The 12,459-nt window shown below is 56.2% G+C and overlaps 1 protein-coding gene across 1 annotated transcript in view; it reads right to left on the reverse strand.

The window, feature by feature from the left end:
• The window catches only part of GNG7 (G protein subunit gamma 7), an 88,734-nt gene extending 87,521 nt beyond the window's left edge, over positions 1 to 1,213 (reverse strand). Inside the window, exon 1 of the mRNA XM_029915933.1 lies at positions 1,039 to 1,213. The gene's annotated coding sequence lies outside the window, so the exon portion shown is untranslated. The remainder of the gene's footprint in view (positions 1 to 1,038) is intronic.
• Positions 1,214 to 12,459: the final 11,246 nt, after the last annotated feature.

Here is a 12,459-nt window from a genome sequence, read left to right on the forward strand (position 1 = left end):
GCGGGCAATCTGATTGCAGCCCGGGAAACGCTGAGAAGACTCAGCTACACTCCACCCACATCCCTGCCCCCACCCCCACCTCCCAGAAGCGGGGAGACAATAAACATGTTGTTTCCAGCCACTAAGTGTCCAGTGATTTGTTATATAGCATCAACAGACAAATACAGGTTGCTTCCCAACCGCAAACCTACCCCCAAAAGATAGAAAATCTGAAATTTATTTGAAACCGACAAATCTGAATTACTAAAGCAGACGAAGGCAGCGCAGCCCGCTCTTGAAGGCACTCAACTGCTTGGAACTGCTGCTGGAAGTGCACGTTCTCCCAAGGTGACTACAATGCGGAGGACACCTGCTTCGAGGTGAGATCTGGGGGTGGTGAGGAAAACGCGGACTTCCTGAGCTGACGCCCGTAACTCCAATTCCTGGGCTTACTGGCCAGGAATTACTCCATCAGGCAGCTTTTCTGCATTACGGAGTTTGAAAGCTGTTCTGCCGTATATCATCAAAAAGAAAAACTGATTCAGGAAATAACAGTATACATTATATATATATGTATCATACTACTTTCCTTAAAACGGAACTGCTGCAACGCCTCCCCCTCTGGCTGAGACCAGAATAGATAAAAATCCAGATTTTTACACACTTGGGATTGGTAATGTTGTAACACATGGGAAATGCTACGGGGTTGCAAACTGCTTTATATTCTTCAAACATATTTCCAACCGTGCCAACCAGCCTAACAGTTGGATGTGTTCGTAAATGAACCAAAACACATCACATTTCCGGGGGACGCATGCACAGTGGAGACCAAAGGGTCTCTCTGCCCCCAGAGGGGCCTAATTAAATCCCTGAACCCTCACAGAAAATGGGGGTGTGGCTTCCATGAGACACCCGGGTTTAGGGAACATGTGGAAGAGAGAGTGCTATGGCCAAGTTCAGTGTTACCCAATGAAAACCCACGACTGCAAAGACCAGGAAATGCTGGCCAGCAAGGAGGAGGGGAGGTTGCTCGGAGGTAAAAGCAGGAACGTTATTTACCAAACGAGGCTGGTTAGAGCCCAGAAATAGCAGGTTGCATGGCCCTTCTCATGAGGACAGCTCTGAAGGACAGCCATGACCTAAATCGGTTCATGTGTGGGTCTTGATGCAGAAAGAACCGCCAGGAAAGCGATTCCCCAGGGTCCTACCGGCACAACAGACAAACAGGAAAACATGTATTCCTTGCACACGGTTCTCAATGGGAGAAGTGGGACAATTCTGCCCCCGGGGGACATGAGGCAATGTCTGGGGACATCGGTGGTTGTCACAATGGGGGAGCTCCTGGCATGAAGGGGTGGGGCCAGGGATGGCTGCTCCGCCCACACAGAGAGTGACCAGCCAGGTCTCCGGAGGGCGGGGCGGGGGGTGAAGGGACCCTGCCCATCTGGCCCTCAGATCTGAAGGGACTCCTTCACCATTATTACCGAGCCAAATCTGTGTCATCACCACAGAGGGGAAAACGGCAGCTTAATTACATTTCCATATATGCTACCAAGAGTTTCCTCAGGGAGGCTGGCTGGAAGCGTCACCTGGAGATCGGACTCCACGGTGTCTCCCAAGCCACTTAGGCCCAGCGGTGAGCCCCAAGTGTCACTCCGTCAAATCAATGTCACAGAGCAGCCTCAAATCCCAAACATGTTTTCTTTGGCTTTGATCCCTTCACAGACAAATAGAGGCGACCCTGCCCCTTGTCGGCAGGGACAGGACTAATCCCACGCTTGGGTGGGTCCGGCCTGCGGTGGTGGCAACAACGCGAGCACAGACCTAAGGCTAAGGTTAGCCCACGAGGGAACAGCGGCACAAACACAGCAGCCATCACCACACGCGGGTCACCGCCTCGCACACCTTCCCGTCACCTAGAATGATCCTGGGTGGCGGTTCCTATTCCTTTTTGCCCAAGAGGAAACAGCGACAGGGGAGGTTTAATCACACAGGGAGAGTCATCCAGGGTGAGCAGGCATTCCAACCTGAGGCCTCACCATGCCACAATGCCCTCCACATTCCAGAAGGTTCCAGAAAGTTCCATAATTCCCGTTTCACCTCCCATGTACTTTACTCCCTGGGTCCCTCTTCCTCAAAGGAGGACAGAATGTTCAGCAGTGCCGCATCATTGCTTTCTCCCCGAGACCCAGGAGCACCTTCCTGCCCTCCTATTGCTGGCGAGACCTAAATCAAGGCTGTGACTGACTGCTCAGCAGACCAGGCGCAGAGGACTTCACGCCCTTGTGCCGGACTCACAAGGACGTGACCTAAGGCAGGGGAAGGGAGAGCTCTCGGGAGGAAAACAGGGCCTTCCCCTAAGGCCCATCTACGGTCAAAAGCTCTGAAATACGAACACTTAGACCAAGAGATATTTTGGAGGGAGGGGTGGTTGGTAAAATACACATCATATAAAATTTACAACTGTAACCCAGGTGTACATTCCAGTGGCATCTAGTATATTTACAGAGTTGGGCAACCATCACCTCTATCTAGTTCCAGAACATTCCATCTCCCCAAAAAGAAACCCCATCTCCTATCCCTTAGCAACCACTCCCGCTCCTGTCCGTGGACAAGCCTGTTCTGGACGGTTCCACATGTGGACTCACACCCTGCGTGGCCTCTCGTGTTGGTTCCCTCCCAGAGCGTCATGTGTTCAGGGTCCGTCCGAGGGGCGGCAGGGGCGGGCGCCTTGCCCCTGCTCCCGGCTGAAGGACGTGCGCGTGTGCGGTGACACACTGTGTATCTTTCATCCACGGATGGACGTGAAGCTGTTCCCACTTTGCAGCTGTTGTGAACCTCACTGCTGTGAACCTGTGTGTGCAGGTGTTAGTGTGGACGTATGTCCTCGTTTCTTTTGAGTGGAATCGTTTGGTCAGATGGAAACTCCATGGGTAACTTTTTTTTTTGAGGGGGAGGTGCTGAACACAAGCAGGGGAGAGGGGCAGAGGGAGAGAATCTTAAGCAGGCTCTACACCCAGTGTAGGCCCCAATGCGGGACTTGAACTCACAACCCTGAGATCAAGACCTGAGTTAGTTGCTTAACCAACTGAGCCACCAGGTGCCCTAGCGCCAAAAATTTTTAATACTAGGAAACAGGTACCCCAGAGCTGGCTTCACATACTCAATTCCATGGCGGAAAGGAAGTGTGGCTGGTCCAACCCTGAGACCTACAAATCCTGTGCAAAATGCAGGCCAAACAATCAGGAACCTTCTCAAGGAAGAGCTATGAGGTGGGGCAGCCCGAGGGCTGGGGTCCTTCCTGGCTCGGCCCCCCATTCTGAACCTCAGTTGACTCATCGGAAGACAGACCCTCAGAAGGGCACCTCAGGCAGTTGGGCGGAAACCACCAAACAGGAGGTTAAATGAAAGACAAGAGTGGCCAGCAAGTCACCTTGACCTGGAGCAGGAGGAGGGGGAGGGAGAGGGCGAGACAGACACACCAACGAAAGCTAAGGCTCAGTCTGCAGAGAGGCCAGGAGTCTGGCAGGCTGTTGGTGGAACAGGGGTGGGTGGAGAGCAGGGCGAGGTGAAGATGTGGCCCTGGGAGGGGCAGGCTGGTGGTGAGCGGGCGGGGGACCCAGCGCAGAGGGCGTTCCAGGCCAGGGAGACAGACACGAGACATCAGGGCGGGAGGGAGAAAAGTCAACTGTGCTGAGAAAGCCGCCCAGGGCAGCCTGTCGACCTGCCCCCCCACCCCCCACCCCCCCCACCCCCACCCCCGCCCCCGGCAGAAGGAGGCACTAAACTCCTCCCGGAGCCTCCAGGGCAGAGCTGTGAAAGGAGCTGCAAATGGGCAAAAGTCCCGCCAGGCACAGAAGCACTGAAGCACAATCGATAGGTTTAAAAACAGGGGATGGGCCCCACATGCCACTCCCTGGCCACCCTGCCTGAAAGCATCTGTCCACACACACGTCTGCACACACACGCCCACAGCATCCCCAGTCACAACAGCCAGAATGGACGCAGGGATAAAGACATCGTGGTATAACCACAGGACGGAACATTATTCGGCCATAAATTATGAACGGGGACTGGCCCCAAGCACATGACGCTCCGGGAGGGAACCAGACACGAGAGGCGACATGGTGTGTGATTCTGCGTGTGTGAAACGTCCAGGACAGGCTCATCCACAGACAAGAGGGGGAGTTGCGGGGGCTTGGGGAGGGGGAGTGACTGCTAAGAGGGATGGGGTTTCCTTTTGGGGATATGGAAAGTTCTGGAGATGGACGATGGGGGCGGCTGCACAACAGTGTGCGTGTACTTGACGCCACTGAGCTGTGCGTTCGGAAGTGGCCACGATGGCGAATTTGATGTTATGGGTGGAAGTGGGCACAGCGAGTAGGACGGGACGCTGGAGTTGCCCCGAGCCGAGGCAGACACATAAATGGGGATGATGTGTGATGTGTGACACATGCTCCATCCGTGGTGACGGCGCAGCTGAGGGTCCCCTCCCCCCGGAGGCAGGGGGCATGGCAGGGGGGACAACTGTGCACCCAGCACCGGGCCACACCCCCGTGGTCAGTGGCTAAGCGTCACAAGGCTACACGGGAAAAGGCCTCAGTGCCGCCAGAGCCGCTCAGTGCTCGGTGCTCAGTGCTCTGCGGCTGGAGGAAACCCCGCCCTTCCTCCCGGGTGGCCCCCACTGCTGCCCAGTTGTACTCCCAAGGGACATGCAATCACACCCCACCCCCCCCCCCCACAAAACGGCCTGCCTTCCAGCAACCTTCTGCTACCCTGGACACTGCATCCACAAGTGGACGAAGACCCGCGGCGTCCCTTTGGGAGACAGGCGGACGGTCGGGGGGGTGGGAACACGGGCGCCGGCCGGCGGTTTTGGGCCTTGGCCGTGTGTGTCCCAACCCTGACCCCAGACTGAAAGCTCCCCCTCCTTTTATTAAAATGTGGCATCTGTGTAGGGCTGGGGCTGATGCTCAGTCACCAGCAGGGGTCCAGTCCACACCCCTTGCCAACGCAGGGGGTTGGGACCCGCGTGCCTCAAATCGGAAGGGGGGCGGTTCCCCCCAACACCCTGCAGTGTCTGCGGCCACAACGCGTAAGATGATGACTTTCCAACCCCCCAAACTACCTCCAGTGCAGGTGGGGTGGGGCCAGGACGAAGCTGACCTCTCGGGCATGAAGACGGACCGCAGGGGGTGGGAACCCGGCTCGGAAACCACGGCAGGTGTCCCGCGCCCTGGGCTCCTCTCCGTGCACGGAAGGAAGGGTGAAGGGAGATGAATCCAGGGCTCCGAGCACCCGGCGGGTAGGCAAACGCTGCCTGTGACAGGTGGCCAAGGTCAACACCGGCAGTGATGTCAGGGGGGTGGCAGAGGCCCCTGGCGTGATGTGACTGCTGTGTGCTCTGCCCCCAAAACCCGTTACCTTGGTCTGATCACAAGGAAAATCAGACAACCCCAGATTGGGGGTCGTGGTGAAAAAATCCCTAACCAGGCGTCCTCCAGACTGTCCAGGCATAAAAGACAAGGGGTGTCAGAGAGGCTGTCACAGCCCCAAGGGGCCTTGGATGGGGTCCTGAGGCAGAAAAGGATGTTAGAGCAGAAGTAGCGACATCCAGATGAAGCATGGCCTTGGGTAACACCAACCCAGACACGCTAACCTCCGAGAGTGGCCGGCGCCAGGGGATGTGACATTAGCCAGCACGGGGGCGCTGGGAAGGGCACACATGACACCTGCACTGTCGTCGTGACTCGTCTGTACACCGAAAACTAGCCCAAAGTCGACATTTTATTAAAGAAAACAAAACAGATCTCAGAACTCTGGGCATGATCTTTCCCAGAGGCCCCCTTAGAATCTTCCCTGATCCTGTGCCCGGCTTCTCAGCCAGGGGAAGGGGAGCAGGGAGGGGCAGGGACCTGGCCAATTTAGGAACGAGATTCCCAAGGCTGGGACCGAGGTTCCGTAACCCCAGCCCCTGTCCTTCCGAGCCCCAAATCCAAATACAGGTGTGTGAGGTTTCAGAGCAGTGTGGACGTCCCTTTGTTTTCTTTACACAGAGCCGAGAGCTGCCTGCAGCCCCTGGGTGCCAGCCCGACGCAGAGGGAGGGCGAGGAAAGACTGGCGTCTGTTTCCCGAACAATGGAGAGTCCCCAGCCTGCCCCGGAGCCTTGGCCCCACCTCCTCCCCTCACCTCTTGCTCCCAAAGCAGCAGGGGCTGGAAAGACAGAGACCTCACACCAAGACAACCTTCCACTTCTCACCCTGGCCTCTAATGTTTAAAACTCCCTGAAGAATTCACGGCGCCCGTGCTCCACTAAAGAGAAAGGCATTTCTAAGTTGAGCGGGTGTCAAACAGAATCGTCCTTGGCTGCAGACGGCAAAATTCACCGTGACCCGCTGGGATTTCAAACAGGGCTCGGGGCAAACTGTCGCTCCCTGACATCATTCTAAAATCCACCCCTCGCCTGACATCAAAACAGCCTCTCTGAACGTGCGTGTGGAAGGCCACTGCTTCATTGTGTTGCTGTTTTATTTTTATTTACCTGACAGGCTTTTTCAGTTTATAGCTAAAAGCCACAGGCACGTGACATTTCTGCGCAGTTTTACATCGGGGGCGTCTTTAAGGAACATGATAATGAATGTCACTGGCATTTTTAAATGGAATCTATTTGGAGCTATCAGATGTCATAGTTCATCAAATCTAAGATCCCATTATCTCTAAGGGTGGCTGTTCTGTGTCGTGACACTGAAGAAATTAAATGATCAGTCTCTCTAAGCACGGCGTGACGCGATGGGGGAAAAGTCACCCTGTGCATTTGTCCCCAGATCGTTAACCTCTGCTCAACCAGAGGCGAGGAGGGTACAAGCATCCACCGAGAGCAGAGAGGCAAATTCTCAAAATCAAGCATCATTTGCTTTCTCTAGGATAAAGGCTAATGCTGAACTAGGAAACCGCAAGTTCAAGTCCCAGCACTGCCACGAGCCCACGAAACCCGGCTGTTTGCTCATCCGTAAATCACACAAGTTAGTCTAGCGGGGCTGCAGACTTCTTCTGTAGGGGCCAGAGAATGGGATCACACGACCTCATGTGCTGCAGCCTGAAGACCACCGTAGGCAACTTGTCAACAAAGGTGTATGGCTCTGAGACAATAAAACTTTATCAGTGGATACTGTGGTATCTTAGGCTGATGTCATGATCTTGCAGTTGGTGAGTTCGAGCCCTGCATCAGGCTCTGTGCTGACAGCTCAGGGCCTGGAGTCGGCTTCGGATTCTGTCTCCCTCTCTCTCTGCCCCTCGCCCGCACTCGCTCTGTCTCTTTGTCTCGCAACAATAAAGAAATGTTAAAAAAAACAAAACAAAAACAGACCATTGGAGTTGGATTTGGCCCTAGGCCATGGTTTGCCATCCCTGGACTAGACAGTCTAGGGGCCCTTCCAGAACTGACTTTCTGAGGCTCTCAATCCACGTTTTCAATCAGCAGATACTTCAATAGCTCTAAAAACGACCCACAAAGTGTGTCCAAACACTAAGCTACACTCATATGCTGCAGAGGTCTCATTTTCTCCTAAAATTTCCCCTATTCCCTTCCTACACCTGTGACCTCCAGTGTGTGGCACTGAGCACCTGACATGCAGCTTATCCTGAGATGCAAAACTCTGCAAGTGCAAGTGCATGCTGTCTCCAGAATCCTGTTTCTATTCCACGGTCCCGTTTCTTGGAGTGGAGAGCACGGGAGGACAATTCACAGAAAACTCCGCAGACTACAGGGTCACATGTTCTCAAAAGGTATTCAAGGTTACTAGGCTATTTTTTCCACTTTGCCCATAAAAGCAAAATAGTGGGGGGGGGTGGATGAGTCGGGGGGCCTAGGGACTGTTTTAGGGCCGTGAACCCACTCTGTGCGGCACCCTGATGGCAGATACGTGTCTTTATGAATTAGCCCAAACCCACAGTCACCACCAGCAGTGAGCCTGTGGGCACGGCTGTAGGCTCACCAACTGTGACAAATGTCCCATCTCATGGGGGACTTTGATGATGTGGGAGCCTGCTGGGGGGTGGGGGCCAAGGGGGACACTGGAAATCCCTTCTGCTCAAATTTGTTGTGAACTTAAAACTGCTCTAAAAAATTAAGTCTATTAAAAAAAACCAAAATGTACCTTTTTACTTTAATATGATCACAGATTCATAAAATCATTGGAAGTAGCTCAGCCCAGTGGTTCCCAGCCAGGGGTGATCCCGCTCCCCAGGGGACACTGGGCGGCGTCTGAGGACATCTGTGGTGACCACCATGGGGGTGCCCCTGGCGTGGAGGGAGTGGGGTCAGGGATGCTGCGGCAGGACGCCCCACAGAGAGCAACCTGACCTGAACGTCGCAGTGCCGAGGGGAGACCCCGAGCGAGTTGGCGTGGAAAGGCTCAGCCCTGCCTCGGGACCCACACGGGGGGGCTGTGCGCCCCCCCCCCCCCCGTCGCCTGGCAAACTGGCCAGTGTGGCCCGTCCTTCACGCAGGACCCTGCCGCTCTGCCCCCAGAAGTCCTCCTTTCTCACAGCACCTGTGGAACTCATGGCATGCACAGGCCTGTCTCCACCACCCCCTGGGACCCCCACTCAGAGAGCCAGGCCTGGGACAGAAGGGCCCTGGGTCCCCTGTCTCCACGCCTCCCCACGCATGCACACAAGCGTCTCATTCACGTGGTACTCCCGGAGCCTGGCACTCGCTCTGATGCTTAAAATAGGCACACAAGCAGCCTTTGTTGGGGAGAGGAAGGCAGGCTTCAGACACAGGAGACAGCAAACTGCACCATCCAGGAAAGGAGGGGAGCGGGCCGGGGGGCAGGAGGACCAGGAGGGGCAGGTTCTTACAGTCAGAGTGAAGGTCACTCTGCAAAGGTGAGGCGGGGCCACCTCCCGTGGTACCACCAATGCTGCATGAGGCATTTCCACCTTGTCAAGTGGGTGATGAGCTCGTAGAGGTGGCCGGGAACTGAAGACACGTCTGTGCCTTACAGAGTGGATGCTGGCCGTGCAGAGCCACCTACCTGAGTGGGCTGCCAGCCCAGCCCACCAGCTAGGATGCGTGGGGCCAGAGACGGTTGGAAAAGAGAGTGGAAAAGAGAGAGGCAGAACCCGGACGGCTGACAGCCGGGCCACCCCCTAGTTTCAACGGAACAGGCCACCAAGTGCCAGGAAAAAGCCACTTAAATAGCAGCTTGATGGCTCAGTTCCAAAATCTGGGGGCGACCCAGACGTCCACTGCCAGGCGACCGGACAGACACGGATGGTCTGGCCACAAGGTAGAATATTACTCAGCCGCAAACAGGAGCGGGGCGCCCGCACCCGCCGCCCCGCGGACGGACCCTGAACACGTGATGCTCAGGGAGGGAAGCAGACACGCGAGGCCCCTCGGGGTGGGAGTCCATGTGCGTTAAACGTCCGGAACAGGCTCGTCCACGGATGGGAAGGGCCTCGTGGGTGCGGGGGGAATAGGGAGTGATGGTTAACGGCTTTAGGGATCTTCCTGGGGTGACGGAAGGGTCTAAAGGTTTACGGGGATCGTTGCACAGCCCCAGAAACGTCCCAAAAAACTGAATCCTATGCTTAAACTGGCTGAGTTTTAAGACATGGAACTTGTACCTCAATTTAAAACATGAAAAGCGGTAAGATCTTTCCTTTTGCAAAGGAAAACTAGTGGCTGTTTCTGGAAGGTCTCAGAGCCCCCTCCCTGCACACCAGCTGGTGGGGAGCACCAGGGGGAGGACGGAAGGGCCTCCCCGGGACAAGTCACTCCACCTTTTCAGCTCCTCCACTTGGTCTTCAAGGTGTGATGGGCGACACACGCCATGAATTTTCTCTGGAGCCTGAAGAGAGAGAGGCCACGCCAAAGGGTAGCATAATAGGGAAGCGAGGGGAGGCGAGGTCCAGAACTGGCCCGAAGACCAGCGGGTACCTGACGGGGGCTCCATGGACGGCGAGGGCCACGGGGCTGGCATGCGGGGCCCGGGAGGCAAACCTCAGGACCAACTCCAGCTCGGGCAGTCCCCCACCGGCCACTGGGGGGCCCGAAGGAAGGGGGTTGTAACTCTGAATCAACACCTAGCAATCCCGCAACCATCCTCTCTAGAAAGCTCCAGAAAGTTCCAAAGTCACGGAGGCCACGCACAAACAGCCCTTTTTGTAAGAAACTACAAAGAGCTTCAAGAATAGGAATGACCTAGTAGATGCCATTTTAAAGACTATTATTGGTCTCCAGATGCAAATGAGAAAATTTGTAACAACACCTTGAACAGAAGCAGCAGCTTTTTACTCCACTACGTGCGGTACCAAAACAACGCCTCCACTCCGTAAACACGGAGCTGGGCCGGTGCTGGTGAATTCACATTCAGCCCCTTCAGCCGCCCTTCCCCGCACACCACAGGGCCGCGGGCTGTATGAAGCCTGGAACCCGAGCAGAAAACAATGGGCTCATTCCCAGGATAGTTGCGAAATAAGCCCAAGAACTGCCCGGACAGCTGGGGAACCCCTGGAAGCCTCCAGCGCTGGGTTAAAAACAGGGAAACGACTTGGAAACTGTGGCACCTTTCAATGCCTGCTACGTATCCAATTGTCCGGTACATAAAATCACTGTGACAAGTGTTCAAAAGTCACACAAAAGACCCACTGAGAGAGAAGCCAGCATTTCGAAAATCCTCTAAGTGTAGTTTTCTACTCAAACTGAGAGACTAGGGGATCCAAGCGCGAGCCCAAATCTGAAAGGACGCACTTCCTAAGGTGGGTGATTCTACACCCAGGGGGCAGGTGTCTGGGCACGTCTGCGGCTGTCACGACTTAGGGCGCTCCTGGCATGGAGCTGGTGGGGTCCAGGGACGCCGCTCAGCCCCACAGCACCCGGGACACCCCCAGAGAGTGACCCTGCCCCAGTGTTGGCAGCACCGAGTGCAGAGACCCGGGTCCGTCACCGGAGCTCCAGAGGCAGAGCTCACGTATTCAGACGACGCAGTGGTCCTCTTTGGGGTACACATTGGAATGGCTCCTGGGGGGGGAATCCCTAAATCAGAATGACCCGTGCAGCCTTCTCTTAAGCGGAAGTGTCTGTTTCTGGACAAACCTTCCGAATCTCCTGGTGTCAGAACCTTCTTCCTTTTTCGTTTTTCTTCCTCACTTTTAATGATACGGACTCCTGTTTCCCCTCCGGAGATTCTGTCTTACGGCTCCAGGAGTGATTGTCGTGTGCACCCCGAGGCTCAAGGCCTGGAGTCAGGCTCCAGCTGATTCCTTCCCTCCTCCACCCTCTGTGACAACCCAGTAATTCTACCCACCCACCTTCCTCCCCCTCCCAAAAAAACTCTTAATTTAGAACATTATTATCAATGTCTCACGTCCCCTCGCCATGTGCCAGGAGCGTGCTAGGTGACGCCTTCCCTCGTCTGCCCCCCCCCCCCCCGCAGCCCTGTAAGGTGCTGGCTACTGCTTTCTTATGCCCATTTCACAGACGGGCAAGCTGACTCCAGAGCAGCTGGAGGAGGGGGGAGCGCAGGGCCGGCCAACCTCCGGAGCCCACTCCGCTCTGCATTTCTGCAAGACCTGGGCCTCTGACGGGACAGCTGCTGAACTGCATCCCAGACCCCTAGCAACCCCGGGGCCTCCTTCCCCCACCCACCTTCCAGCCCCTAGCAACCCCGCCCCCCAGGAGACACAAAGTGCCACCCACGTCCCCACATCCGTCAATATCATCGTCCCCAAAACTCCCACCTTGGTTCCTCAACTCCTGAGCCCCAAAATTCCTGAAACCATCAGTCCCGACACGGCCTTTCTGCTTCCAGGGCACTCACCCTTCGGACGCTCCTCATGCCCTCATCCTAGGAGCGGCTGTCCGGAAGGGTGCTGGACCCTGTCTGCCCCGCACTGTCGCCCCGGGGTCTCTGCCTCCCCACCTTCTACACCAAATGATCAGGCCCCCCAAAAGTAGGGGACGAGTGGCCTCTACAATACTAGTAACTGGCTGAGACCCCGTATTTCCTCCTGACTAGTCGCCCCCTCAAAACACCTGCACGAGTTTCCCAGCGCTCTACGCCTCCAGCATGGGCCCCCACGGCCCTGGGACTCCTGCTCAACGTGGCCTGCCCCACCCCCACGCCTCAGCCCTACCCGCCCGGGCCCCCTTCTCGGCTCACCCTCACCCTTCCCACAGTCCGCAGCTGCCCTCCTCAGTCTCCTTCCCGGCGGCCCCCGACCCCCAGCTCCTCCTCCCCAGCTAACCTTCACTTTCAACTCCACTCCGAGCCCGGCTCAAATGTCCTCCACCTTCAACTCAGGCCCTACTCCCCCGCCCTGCACGCCCGGTCCCCAACTCCGCCCCGCCCCCTCCTCAGAGGACCCCCCATCCCGATCCAAGCCCAGACTCCAAGTTACAGCCCCACCCCCTCCTCTGCCGACTCTGACCCCCGCTCCAGCCGGCCCCTCACCCCAGCGCCTTCCTCACT

Source organism: Suricata suricatta, chromosome 12, assembly GCF_006229205.1.
Source record: "Suricata suricatta isolate VVHF042 chromosome 12, meerkat_22Aug2017_6uvM2_HiC, whole genome shotgun sequence".
Classification (NCBI taxonomy): domain Eukaryota; kingdom Metazoa; phylum Chordata; class Mammalia; order Carnivora; family Herpestidae; genus Suricata; species Suricata suricatta.